Genomic DNA, 12,231 nt, shown 5'->3' with positions numbered 1-12,231 from the left:
TATTTGACCTGGAAAACGTAATCCTGTGGCACACATATGTTCAAATCTAGGAGTACCCATCTTTTAAGATTGCATATAAAAAAAAGAGTGTCTGTTCTCTATGTAATGGAAATATTCTAACGGCGGAATATTTTTGGCTTCTTGGAACGAAGCAAACGTGCGAGGAGTGCTGTTTATTATAATACTTCCAGTAGTCCCAAGATTATGAGCTGTCCACCATGAGAATGTCTGCCTCCCCCGTGCTACCCCAGGGGAAAAATTACATTAACTTTTAAACAAACCATTGTACTTTCTCATATAGCATTCTATTTTTATTGTATTGTTGGAATTACCATATGTATATGCAGCTGACCTCCCACGACTTCCTCAAGGCTAACTTGTGGTTGGAAACAACAATGGGTTTATATTTCCTATAGATCACCTTGAAAATGTCTTATTGTATGAACCTCTAGTTATGAAATGTCCTAGATTGTTATCCATAAGTATCATTAAGTAGCACTTAAAATGGTCATGATATTCTCAGAAAACACATTCCACTTATACGGAGAATATAAATGATTTTTGTTTTGTCCTAGTTTATTATGTTCATATTTTTGTCCGCTAGATACCTTTATTATGCTTAGTGGAAAAATCAATATGCATAACAGAACTAAAGCAATTAAGGTATAATTTAAAATCTTCATTATTTTTGCATATTTTTTAACGCCAACTAAACTTTTATCAAACACATTGATAATGTCAATAATGTGATATTGTCTAATTTACCTAGTACGCACATAAATTGCAAGCTGTAAGCGTGGTTATAATCTTTTTTGGAATCCATAATATATTTAATGCTGTCTTTATTTAACTTTCACATAGTGTTCAGCAGAGATTTATTGGAAAACAGATGGGACAATGTTTGAACAGATGGCAGGGATACCATTTGATTTTGCCAAACATCACTAAGGTGCATCCAACTAGATCCTGTAGCTAGACCCTGCTACTAAATGAAATAAGAGTCCTATTAAGCATTCTTCAATATAGCATTTTCAGTGAATAAACAATGCATTGCCACCAATTTATCTGTCAATCAAGGACTCGAAATTTCAGGAATACATCTTCAAGATATTCTGGTCACATGTTTTTTTTTTCTCAGAAGTATTGCCAGCTTTTTAAATGAAGATAAGATAAATCATATTACACAGTTACCTACAGTTTGGAGATATTTATGTTTCCTAAATTGGGTTTCATTCAGATTGGAACTGCCGGGTACCGAGGCTGCTGTGTAACTGATCTCATGTACTTTATGTAGCCAAATATAGAGTAAAATAGTAGTTCATTTATGGTCTGTAGAGAGGGGTGGCTACAGTTGGATGACAGTATAGAGTACTCAGCAAGAAATAAAATAGATTTTTTTTTGGGTGGAAGACATAAACAATGGTTTATATCCATGTTCGCAAGGGGTCCTCTTGTGGGCCTTCTCTCTGGCCTGGGCCCTCGGCCAATGCCCAAGTGTTTGAACCTCGTCTATGATGCAATTTAATTAATGGAGTTATTAAAAATATAATGTGGGATATACATTTGACAGACCATGTGACAGACTCGAGGACTGGCACTAATTATGGACTAACCACAGTCTCATTCTTCCATCGTAATATTGACCTCCCTTGTAAGATAATTATTACAATTTTTTTCATGAGATACTCCATGTTCTTTCAAACTCAAATTAAAGATGTAGAAAATGACGTACATTTCAATTTCAGACAATGCAAAACCAGGGCAAACATTGCAGATGAGGTGGGGAAATTGTATTAATTTTCTATGCTGACTGCCAGGTGCAAATGACAGAGTTTATCACAATGATTGACAGGGTGCTAAGATGGAGGCACCCAGTTGCAGGATAAAGAGGTGTGATTTTTTTTTTAGATCTCATAAATGTATATTTGTTTAATATAGGGAAACAAAATAATATATATATATATATATTTTAAAGCGATACTGTTTGCACGGAAACTTTATCTTAATGAAGCAGTTTAGTCATGCCCTTGTAGTCTCAATGCTCAATTATCTACCATTTAGGAGTCAAATCACATTTGTTTCTGGTTTTGCCCTAGCCACATACCCCTGACTATGAATTACACAGCTTTCATGAAAAAATAAACAAAAACGTTTCATTTTCGGTCATATCTTACACGCTGTGTTTACTTTAGAAATTGTGATTGCTTGCTCTATTAATTTAACTTATCTAGCAGACTATTAACAGAGCAGGAGATGAGAAATTCCACATTAAACTGCAATGAAATAAGCTTAAAGGATCACTACAGTGTCAGGAAAACAAAGCGGTTTTCCTGACACTATAGTGCCGTGAGGGTGCCCCCACCCTCAGGGTCCCCCTCCCGTGGCGCTGAAGGGGTTAAAACCCTTTCAGCCACTTACTTTAATCCAGCACCAGGCTCCCTCGGCGCTGGTGACCTCTCCTCCCCATCCGACGTCAGCTCCACCGTCCGACGTCACTGGAGTGCCGCGCGCATTCAAAGTGGCCATAGGAAAGCATTTATCAATGCTTTCCTATGGATGCTCTGTGCGATGGAGGCGAAATTCGCCTCCAGCAACGCAGATACGCCTGTAGTGGCTGCCCGGAAGACATCCACTAGAGGCTGGCTTAACCCCAAATGTAAACATAGCAGTTTCTCTGAAACTGTTATGTTTACATGTGAAGGGTTAAAACCTGAAGGACCTGGCACCCAGACCACTTCATTGAGCTGAAGTGGTCTGGGTGAGTATAATGTCCCTTTAAGCAATGTAGACTCTTTTACAGGAAGTGTGTAGGGAGGCAGTTTTAGTCACATCCAGGGGAGGTGTGGCTAGCACTGAATAAATAAAGTGATTTCATTCCTAAAACAGCAGATAGCTGAGCAGTGAGATTGCAGGGGCATGATGTATACACCAAAACCACTTCATTAAGCTATAGTTGCTTTGGTGCTTAGAGTGTTCCTTTGATACAGAGAAAAATAATAAAATATCTTGATTCAGTAAAAATATATTTACTTTTCAATAATTGTATTTATAAAATCATGAATGACAATGTGATATTCATGAAAATAAAAATGACTTTTATCCTAAAATATGATATATTAGGTATTTTATTACAATGTAGGTGGCTAAAGTGTTAACCATTTTTTCCAACTGGTTGCAGTACCAAATTCATTATACTAAACAATTTTAAAGAAATCCTGGAAGAAAACCTGACATAAAAAGCAATGTTATTATTCCCTCTGGGACATTGTGTTCTTTTTTTCCATTGTTTTTATAGCTTTCCTGATTGATTTTATAGACTGGAACACTAAACAGGGAAAACAAGGCTGTGGATTGAAATGTGCCTACACACTGCTTGTTACTGAGTTTCTTCTGGGTTGAATTCCCTAAGGCAGGGCTTCCCAAACTTTTATGGGCCGAGACCCACTTTTGAAAACAGTAATTTTTCGAGACCCACTTGCTTTAATTGCATATTTTAAAAATGAATACCGCTTCAGAGGCCTTTAATTGGCACACCAGAGCAATCAGCATTAGATGCATACAATTGGCACACCATGGCAATCAGTTTTAGAGGCATAAAATTGGCACACCATGGCAATCCGTTTTAGGAACATAAAATGAACACACCATGGCAATCAGTTTTAGAGGCATACAATAGGCACACCATGGCAATCAGCCTTAGAGGCATACAATCGGCACACCATGGCAATCAGCTTTACAGGCAGAGAATTGGAACATCATGGCAGCTTTAGATGTATAAACTTGGCACATCATGGCAATTCGTTTTAGAAACATAAAATTGGCACACCATGGCAATCCATTTTAGAGGCATACAATTGGCATACCATGGCAATTAGCTTTAGATGCATAAAATTGGCACACCATGGCAATCAGGTTTAAAGGCATACAATTGGAACATCATGGCAATCAGCTTTAGATGCATAAACTTGGCACATCATGGCAACTTTAAATGACTAAATTGGCACACCATGGCAATCAGCTTTAGATGCATAAACTTGGCACATCATGGCAATCACTTTTAGAGGCATAAACTTGGCACATCATGACAATCAGCTTTAGAAGCATACAATTGGCACACCATGGCAAACTGTTTTAAAAGCATAAAGTTGGCACACCAGGGCAAACAGTCTTAGATGCATAATGATGGCACAACATGGCAGCTTTAGAGGCATACAATTGGCACACCATGGCAAACAGTCTTCAATGCATACAATTGGCACACCATGGAATTGGTTTAAGATGCATAAAATCAGCTTTAGCGGCATACAATTGGTACACCAGGCCAATCCGTTTTAGATGCATATAATTGGCACACCATGGCAATCCGTTTTAGATGCATAACATTGGCATATCATGGCAGTTTTAGAGGCGTAATTCTGGATTATCATGGCAGTTTTAGAGGCGTAATTTTGGGTATCATGGCAGTTTTAGAGGCAGAAACTTGGCATATCATGGCAATCAGTTTTAGAGGCATACAACTGCTTACTCACAGACTCAGAAGTGCCGTGTCCCGCTTTTTCATCTAGGCACCTCACGTTGAGTATCCTAGTGGTGGAAAGAGGGCACTGGTGTAAAGAGGGCACTGGTGCAAGTATGTTTTCTGGGTCCCCTCTAGTGCAAGTGTGGCCAAATGGTAGATCCCCATTTGTCAGAGAACTTCAACAATGCAATGCCAGCTGGGGATCTACCATTTGCGCATCATTGCAGGGTTATATTTGTGAGCAGTGTTTGAGCATTTAAATGTAAGCATGTTTTTGCATTAAGCGCATGTGTGATGTATTTGTATGTACTTTTGCCATTGGAATGTAGTGGTGTACTTGTGTGTAATGTTTACGTCTGAATGCAGGGGTGTTTGTATGTAGTGTTGGACTTTAAATGGTGTGCTTTTTGTGTGTAGTGTTGGTGTTTGAATAAAGGGGTGTTTGTATGTAATTACCAAGTTGTATGTAATGTTTGCATTTGATAGCAGTGCGTGTGTAGTGGATGCAGTGTGTGTATATTGTGTATATAAAAAATACATATACACAATGTGTGGTTGTATGTTAGCATGTTTTTTGTATGGAGTTTGTGTGTGAATGTTGGTGTTTGAATGCAGGTGTGTGTGTGACAATACACACAGACACACAAATAAACACACACTGACACAAAAGGACACACAGATACACATACACACAGAGACAGGAGGTGACGGTGACAGTGGGTGGGGCAGTCTGAAAAAGGGTTGCAGTGTGGGGGCAGGGTGAGAAAGGGTTACAGTGGGGCTGGCAGGGGGAGAAAGGATTATAGTGTGGGGCGCAGGGGGAGAAAGGGTCTCAGTGTGGAGGGCAGAGGAAGAAAAGGCTACAGTGGGGGGGGGGGCAGGGGGAAAAAGGGCTACAGTGGGGAGGGGCAGGGTGAGGAAGGGTTACAGTGTGGGGAGGGGGCAGAGTGAGAAGGGGTTACAGTGTGGGGGGCAGGGTAAGAAATGGTTACCGTGGGAGAGCAGAGTGAGAAAGGGTTACAGTGGGGGAGCAGAGTGAGAAAGGGTTACAATGTGGGGGAAGGGTGAGAAAGGGTTACAGTGTGGGGGAAGGGTGAGAAAGGGTTACAGTGTGGGGACAGGAAGAGAAAGGGTTACAGTGTGGGGACAGGAAGAGAAAGGGTTACAGTGTGGGGACAGGGAGAGAAAGGGTTACAGTGTGGGGCCAAGGAGAGAAAGCACTTCAGTGAGGGGTGCAGGGTGAGAAAGGGTTACAGAGTAAGGTGGGGGGCAGAGTGAGAAGGGGTTACAGTGAGAGGCAGGGGCGGACCGAGAACCCTCAGGGCCCCCGGACAAAATAAATCAAGGGCTCCCTTACAGGCCCCACCCATACTCCGCAGCAAACGCCACCCATGTCCCGCCTCCATGCACCGCCTCCAGCCACACCCTACACAATCTTTAGACACAAGGAACAAAAGTGCAATAATCCCTTCAAGGCCCCAGTAGAGACTACAATTGAGGGCTAATGGGCCATGGAGGGAGGTCTTTCTAGCAGAGGCTATCTCAGTGTCCTTTAGAGAGTGTGTTAGAAAGAATCCCCTCCAGGCCCTATTAGAGACTACAATGGAGTCTAATAGGCTTGGAAGGGGGTCTTTCTAACAGAGGCCATCTCAGTGTCCCTGCTGGATACAGTCGCCTCCAGGCCCCAGTAGAGACTACAATTGAGGGCTAATGGGCCATGGGGGGGGGGGGGGGGCATTCTAGAAGAGGCTATCTCAGTGTCCTTTAGAGAGTGTGTTAGAAATAATTTCCTCCAGGTCCCATTAGAGACTACAATGGAGTCTAATGGGGCCTGGAGGGGGGTCTCTCCAACACTCTGGTTCCTATTCACAATATAGCAACACAACATAGCTTGCTGATACCTAGGCCAAGTTGGCTCCTCTTACCTTAATTACTGTTACTGGCTGGCAGTCTGTGGGCTTGCTGGAAGGCTGTGGGCTTACTGGCTGCGGCTGGCAGGCTGTGGGCTTGCTGGCTACTGCCGGCAGGCTGTGGGCTTGCTAGCTACTGCCGGCAGGCTGTGGGCTTGCTGGCTGCGGCTGGCAGGCTGTTGGCTTGCTGGCTGCTGCTGGCAGGCTGTGGCTTGCTGGCTGTGGCTTGCTGGCTGGCAGGCTGTGGCTTGCTGGCTGCGGTTGGCAGGCTGTGGGCTTGCTGGCTGTAAGCCTAACTGGTGGCCTTTGGGCTGGCTGGCTGGCTACTGGCCAGCCTGTGGGCTGGCTGACCGGCCTGTGGGCTGACTGGCTGGCTGGCTGGCCGGCCTGTGGGCTGGCTGGCTTGATGGCTACTGGGGCACTTGTAGATTATTTAAAGAAATAATCCATGCACAATAACCACTACTGCTCTGTGTAGTCGTTATGGTGCCAGGAGGGCCGGGCCCCCCTCCCAGAGTAAGTAGTCAAACCGTTTAAGAACAGTTTGACAACTTACCTGGGGTCTGCTGGGATATGAGGCTGAAGTAGGGTATAGGAGCAGTGGTGCAATGTGTAAGGGGTGCAGTGTGTGTGAAAGGTTCAGTGTGTGTGAGGGGGTGTAGTGTGTGAATGTGTAGGGTGTGTGGGGCAATGTGTGTATGAGTGGGCTGTGTATGTGTGTGGCAATGTTAGTATGGGGGGTTGTGTGTGTATGGGTGGGCAGTGTATGTGTGTGTGTGAGGCAATGTGTGTAAATGTGTATGGTGTGTGTGGGGGCAGTGTGTGTGTATGGGGGGCAGCGTGTGAATGTGTATGGTGTGTGTGGGGGCAGTGTGTGTATGGGGGGCAGCGTGTGAATGTGTATGGTGTGTGTGGGGGCAGTGTGTGTATGGGGGGCAGTGTGTGAATGTGTATGGTGTGTGGGGGCAGTGTGTTTATGGGGCTAGAGTTCACTCTCACCACTGCGACCACCAGGAATACCTGGTGGTCACAGTGTTGAGAGTGAACTCTAGCCCGTAGCTCCAAGGCTAGAGTTTACTCTCGCAAGAGCCGTAACGTTGCTGTGGTAACCGCGGCAACGATCTGTGCTCGCGCAAGAAGGACCCAGAGGAGCTGCAGGCTGAGCTCCCGGGTCCTCTCTTCCTCCCACCCCTGCCGGCTGCCCGCACGGTGCCTGCGGACAGGGGAGGGGGCAATTGCCCTCCTCTTAATCCCCCCTCCCCCTCTTCCTCCCCCCTCCCCCTCTTCTTACCCCCTTCTTACTCCCACCCTCGTCTTACTCCCCTCCCTCTCTCTTTTTACCCCCCTCCCTCTCTCTTTTTACCCCTCCCTCTCTCTTTTTACCCCCCTCTCTCTTTCTACCCCCCTCCCTCTCTCTTTTTACCCCCTCCCTCTCTCTTTTTACCTCCCCCTCCCTCTCTCTTTTTACCCCCTCCCCTGTAGCGTGGCCGAGCTGCTCTCCGGTCCGCGGTGCCCGGCCGGAGTGATAGGAAGGTTCTTTTTACCCCCTCTTTCTTTTTACCCCTCCCTCTCTCTTTTTACCCCCCTCCCTCTCTCTTCTTACCCCCTCCCTCTCTCTTCTTACCCCCCTCCCTCTCTTCTTACCCCCCTCTCTCTTCTTACTCCCCTCCCTCTTCTTACCCCCCTCTCATATTTACCCCCCTCTCTCTTTCTTTTTACCCCCTCTCTCTTTTTACCCCCTCCCTCTCTCTTTTTACCCCCTCTCTCTTCTTACCCCCTCCCTCTCTCTTCTTACCCCCTCCCTCTCTTCTTACCCCCTCTCTCTTCTTACTCCCCTCCCTCTTCTTACCCCCCTCTCTTTTTACCCCCCTCCCTCTCTCTTTTTACCCCCTCCCTCTCTTCTTACCCCCTCCCTCTCTTCTTACCCCCATCCCTCTCTCTTCTTACTCCCCTCCCTCTTTCTTCTTACTCCCCTCCCTCTTCTTACCCCCTCTCTCTTTTTACCCCCTCCCTCTCTCTTCTTACCCACCCTCCCTCTTTTTACCCCTCTCTCTTTTTACCACCCACCCTCTCTCTTTTTACCCCCTCTTTCTTCTTACCCCATCTCTCTTTTTACCCCCCTCTCTTTTTACCCCCTCCCTCTTTTTACCCCCTCTCTCTTTTTACCCCGCCCTCTCTCTTTTTACCCCCTCCCTCTCTATTTTTACCCCCCTCTCTTTTTACCCCCTCCCTCTCTCTTCTTACCCCCTCCCTCTCTTTTTACCCCCATCCCTCTCTCTTCTTAATCCCCTCCCTCTTCTTACCCCCTCTCTCTTTTACCCCCTCTCTCTTTTTACCACCCACCCTCTCTCTTTTTACCCCCCACCCTCTTTCTTTTTACCCCCTCTCTCTTTTTACCCCCTCCCTCTCTTTTTACCCCCCTCCTCTCTCTTTTTACCCCCCTCCTCTCTCTTCTTACCCCCCTCCCTCTCTTCTTACCCCCATCCCTCTCTCTTCTTACTCCCCTCCCTCTTCTTACCCCCTCTCTCTTTTTACCCCCTCCCTCTCTCTTCTTACCCACCCTCCATCTCTCTTTTTACCCCTCTCTCTTTTTACCACCCACCCTCTCTCTTTTTACCCCTCTCTCTTTTTACCCCCTCTTTCTTTTTACCCCCTCTCTCTTTTTACCCCCTCTCTCTTTTTACCCCCTCTCTCTTTTTACCCCCTCCCTCTCTTTTTACCCCCTCCCTCTCTCTTTTAACCCCCCTCTCTCTCTCTTTTTACCCCCTCTCTCTTTTTACCCCCCTCCCTCTCTTTTTACCCCTCCTCCCTCTCTCTTTTTACCCCCCTCCCTCTCTCTTTTTACCCCCCTCCCTCTCTCTTTTTACCCCCCCTCCCTCTCTCTTTTTACCCCCCTCCCTCTCTCTTTTTACCCCCCCTCTCTTTTTACCCCCCTCCCTCTCTCTTTTACCCCCCTCCCTCTCTCTTTTTACCCCCCTCCCTCTCTCTTTTTACCCCCCCTCCCTCTCTCTTTTTACCCCCCCTCCCTCTCTCTTTTTACCCCCCCTCCCTCTCTTCTTACTCCCCTCCCTCTTCTTACCCCCTCTCTCTTTTTACACCCTCCCTCTCTCTTCTTACCCACCCTCCATCTCTCTTTTTACCCCTCTCTCTTTTTACCACCCACCCTCTCTCTTTTTACCCCCTCTTTCTTTTTACCCCCTCTCTCTTTTTACCCCCTCCCTCTTTTTACCCCCTCTCTCTTTTTACCCCGCCCTCTCTCTTTTTACCCCCTCCCTCTCTATTTTTACCCCCCTCTCTTTTTACCCCCCTCCCTCTCTCTTCTTACCCCCTCCCTCTCTTTTTACCCCATCCATCTCCCTTCTTAATCCCCTCCCTCTTCTTACCCCCTCTCTCTTTTTACCCCCTCTCTCTTTTTACCACCCACCCTCTCTCTTTTTACCCCCCACCCTCTTTCTTTTTACCCCCTCTCTCTTTTTACCCCCTCCCTCTCTTTTTACCCCCTCCTCTCTCTTTTTACCCCCCTCCCTCTCTCTTCTTACTCCCCTCCCTCTTCTTACCCCCTCTCTCTTTTTACCCCCTCCCTCTCTCTTCTTACCCACCCTCCATCTCTCTTTTTACCCCTCTCTTTTTACCACCCACCCTCTCTCTTTTTACCCCCTCTTTCTTTTTACCCCCTCTCTCTTTTTACCCCCCTCTCTTTTTACCCCCTCTCTCTTTTTACCCCATCTCTCTTTTTACCCCCCTCCCTCTCTTTTTACACCCTCCCTCTCTTTTTACCCCCTCCCTCTCTTTTTACCCCCTCCCTCTCTCTTTTAACCCCCCTCTCTCTCTCTTTTTACCCCCCTCTCTCTTTTTACCCCCCTCCCTCTTTTTACCCCTCCTCCCTCTCTCTTTTTACCCCCCTCCCTCTCTCTTTTTACCCCCCTCCCTCTCTCTTTTTACCCCCCCTCCCTCTCTCTTTTTACCCCCCTCCCTCTCTCTTTTTACCCCCCCTCTTTTTACCCCCCTCCCTCTCTCTTTTTACCCCCCCTCTTTTTACCCCCCTCCCTCTCTTTTTACCCCCCTCCCTCTCTCTTTTTACCCCCCTCCCTCTCTTTTTACCCCCCTCCCTCTCTCTTTTTACCCCCCTCCCTCTCTCTTTTTACCCCCTCCCTCTCTTTTTACCCCCTCCCTCTCTCTTTTTACCCCCCCTCTCTTTTTACCCCCCTCCCTCTCTCTTTTTACCCCCCTCCCTCTCTCTTTTTACCCCCTCCCTCTCTCTTTTTACCCCCCTCCCTCTCTCTTTTTACCCCCTCCCTCTCTCTTTTTACCCCCCTCCCTCTCTCTTTTTACCCCCCTCCCTCTCTTTTTACCCCCTCCCTCTCTTTTTACCCCCTCCCTCTCTCTTTTAACCCCCCTCTCTCTCTCTCTTTTTACCCCCCTCTCTCTTTTTACCCCCCTCCCTCTCTCTTTTTACCCCTCCTCCCTCTCTCTTTTACCCCCCTCCCTCTCTCTTTTTACCCCCCTCCCTCTCTCTTTTTACCCCCCCTCCCTCTCTCTTTTTACCCCCCTCCCTCTCTCTTTTTACCCCCCTCTCTTTTTACCCCCCTCCCTCTCTCTTTTTACCCCCCTCCCTCTCTCTTTTTACCCCCCCTCCCTCTCTCTTTTTACCCCCCTCCCTCTCTCTTTTTACCCCCCCCTCTCTTTTTACCCCCCTCCCTCTCTCTTTTTACCCCCCTCCCTCTCTCTTTTTACCCCCCCTCCCTCTCTCTTTTTACCCCCCTCCCTCTCTCTTTTTACCCCCCCTCCCTCTCTCTTTTTACCCCCCCTCCCTCTCTCTTTTTACCCCCCCTCCCTCTCTCTTTTTACCTCCCTCTCTCTTTTTACCTCCCTCTCTCTTTTTATCCCCTCCTTTGTAGCGTGGCCGAGCTGCTCTCCGGTCCGCGGTGCCCGGCCGGAGTGATAGGAAGGTGCACACTGAGTGTGCACCTTCCTGTCAGTCCGGCCGGGTACAGGAAACAGAAACTCCTGTTCCGCGCGGAACAGGAGTTTCTGTTTCCTGTACCCGGCCGGACTGACAGGAAGGTGCACACTCAGTGTGCACCTTCCTATCACTCCGGCCGGGCACCGCGGACCGGAGAGCATCTCGGCCACGTTACAGGGGAGGGGAGGTGAGAAGCTGCAGCCGCCTGAGGCTCTTAAGAGAGCGCTCAGGCGGCTGCAGCATTTAAAGGGGCGGCCGGCCCCCTCAGAGTGTGCCGCCGGGCCCCCTGATGGCGGGCCCCCATCCCGGCCGGGCCCTCGGACCATGTCCGAAGTGCCCGACCGGTAAGTCTGCCCCGGGTGTGAGGGGTAGGGTGAGAAAGGGTTACAGTGGGGGAGCAAAGTGAGAAAGGGTTACAGTGGGGGGGAAGCAGGGTGAGAAAGGATTACAGTGTGGGGGCGGGGGGAGAAAAGGCTATGGGGCAGGTGGAGAAAGGGCTACAGTGGGGGAGGCAGGGTTACAGTGTGGGGAGGGGGGCAGAGTGAGAAGGGGTTACAGTGTAGGGAGAGAAAGAGTTACAGTGTGGGGGGGCAGGGAGAGAAGGGGTTAAAGTGTGGGAGGGGGCAAGGGGGATGACTGTGTCCTACCTTTATTTATTTTTTTATTTTTTTGCAGTGCACAGAAAACGTTACAAGCAGGCATGAGGTGCCCCAAGAGCAGTCCTCAAGCTTTTTCACGCAAAACATGCGGGACATTTAATTACAAGGCACATTTTTATATTATTGTTAGCTTATACTTTCAGTGTGTGAGAGTAGTGTTACATGTAAATTAGGCTAGAA

This window comes from Pelobates fuscus, chromosome 8, assembly GCF_036172605.1.
Source record: "Pelobates fuscus isolate aPelFus1 chromosome 8, aPelFus1.pri, whole genome shotgun sequence".
In the NCBI taxonomy this organism is placed as follows: Eukaryota; Metazoa; Chordata; class Amphibia; order Anura; family Pelobatidae; genus Pelobates; species Pelobates fuscus.
Note: the sequence above shows the minus strand (reverse complement) of the source record.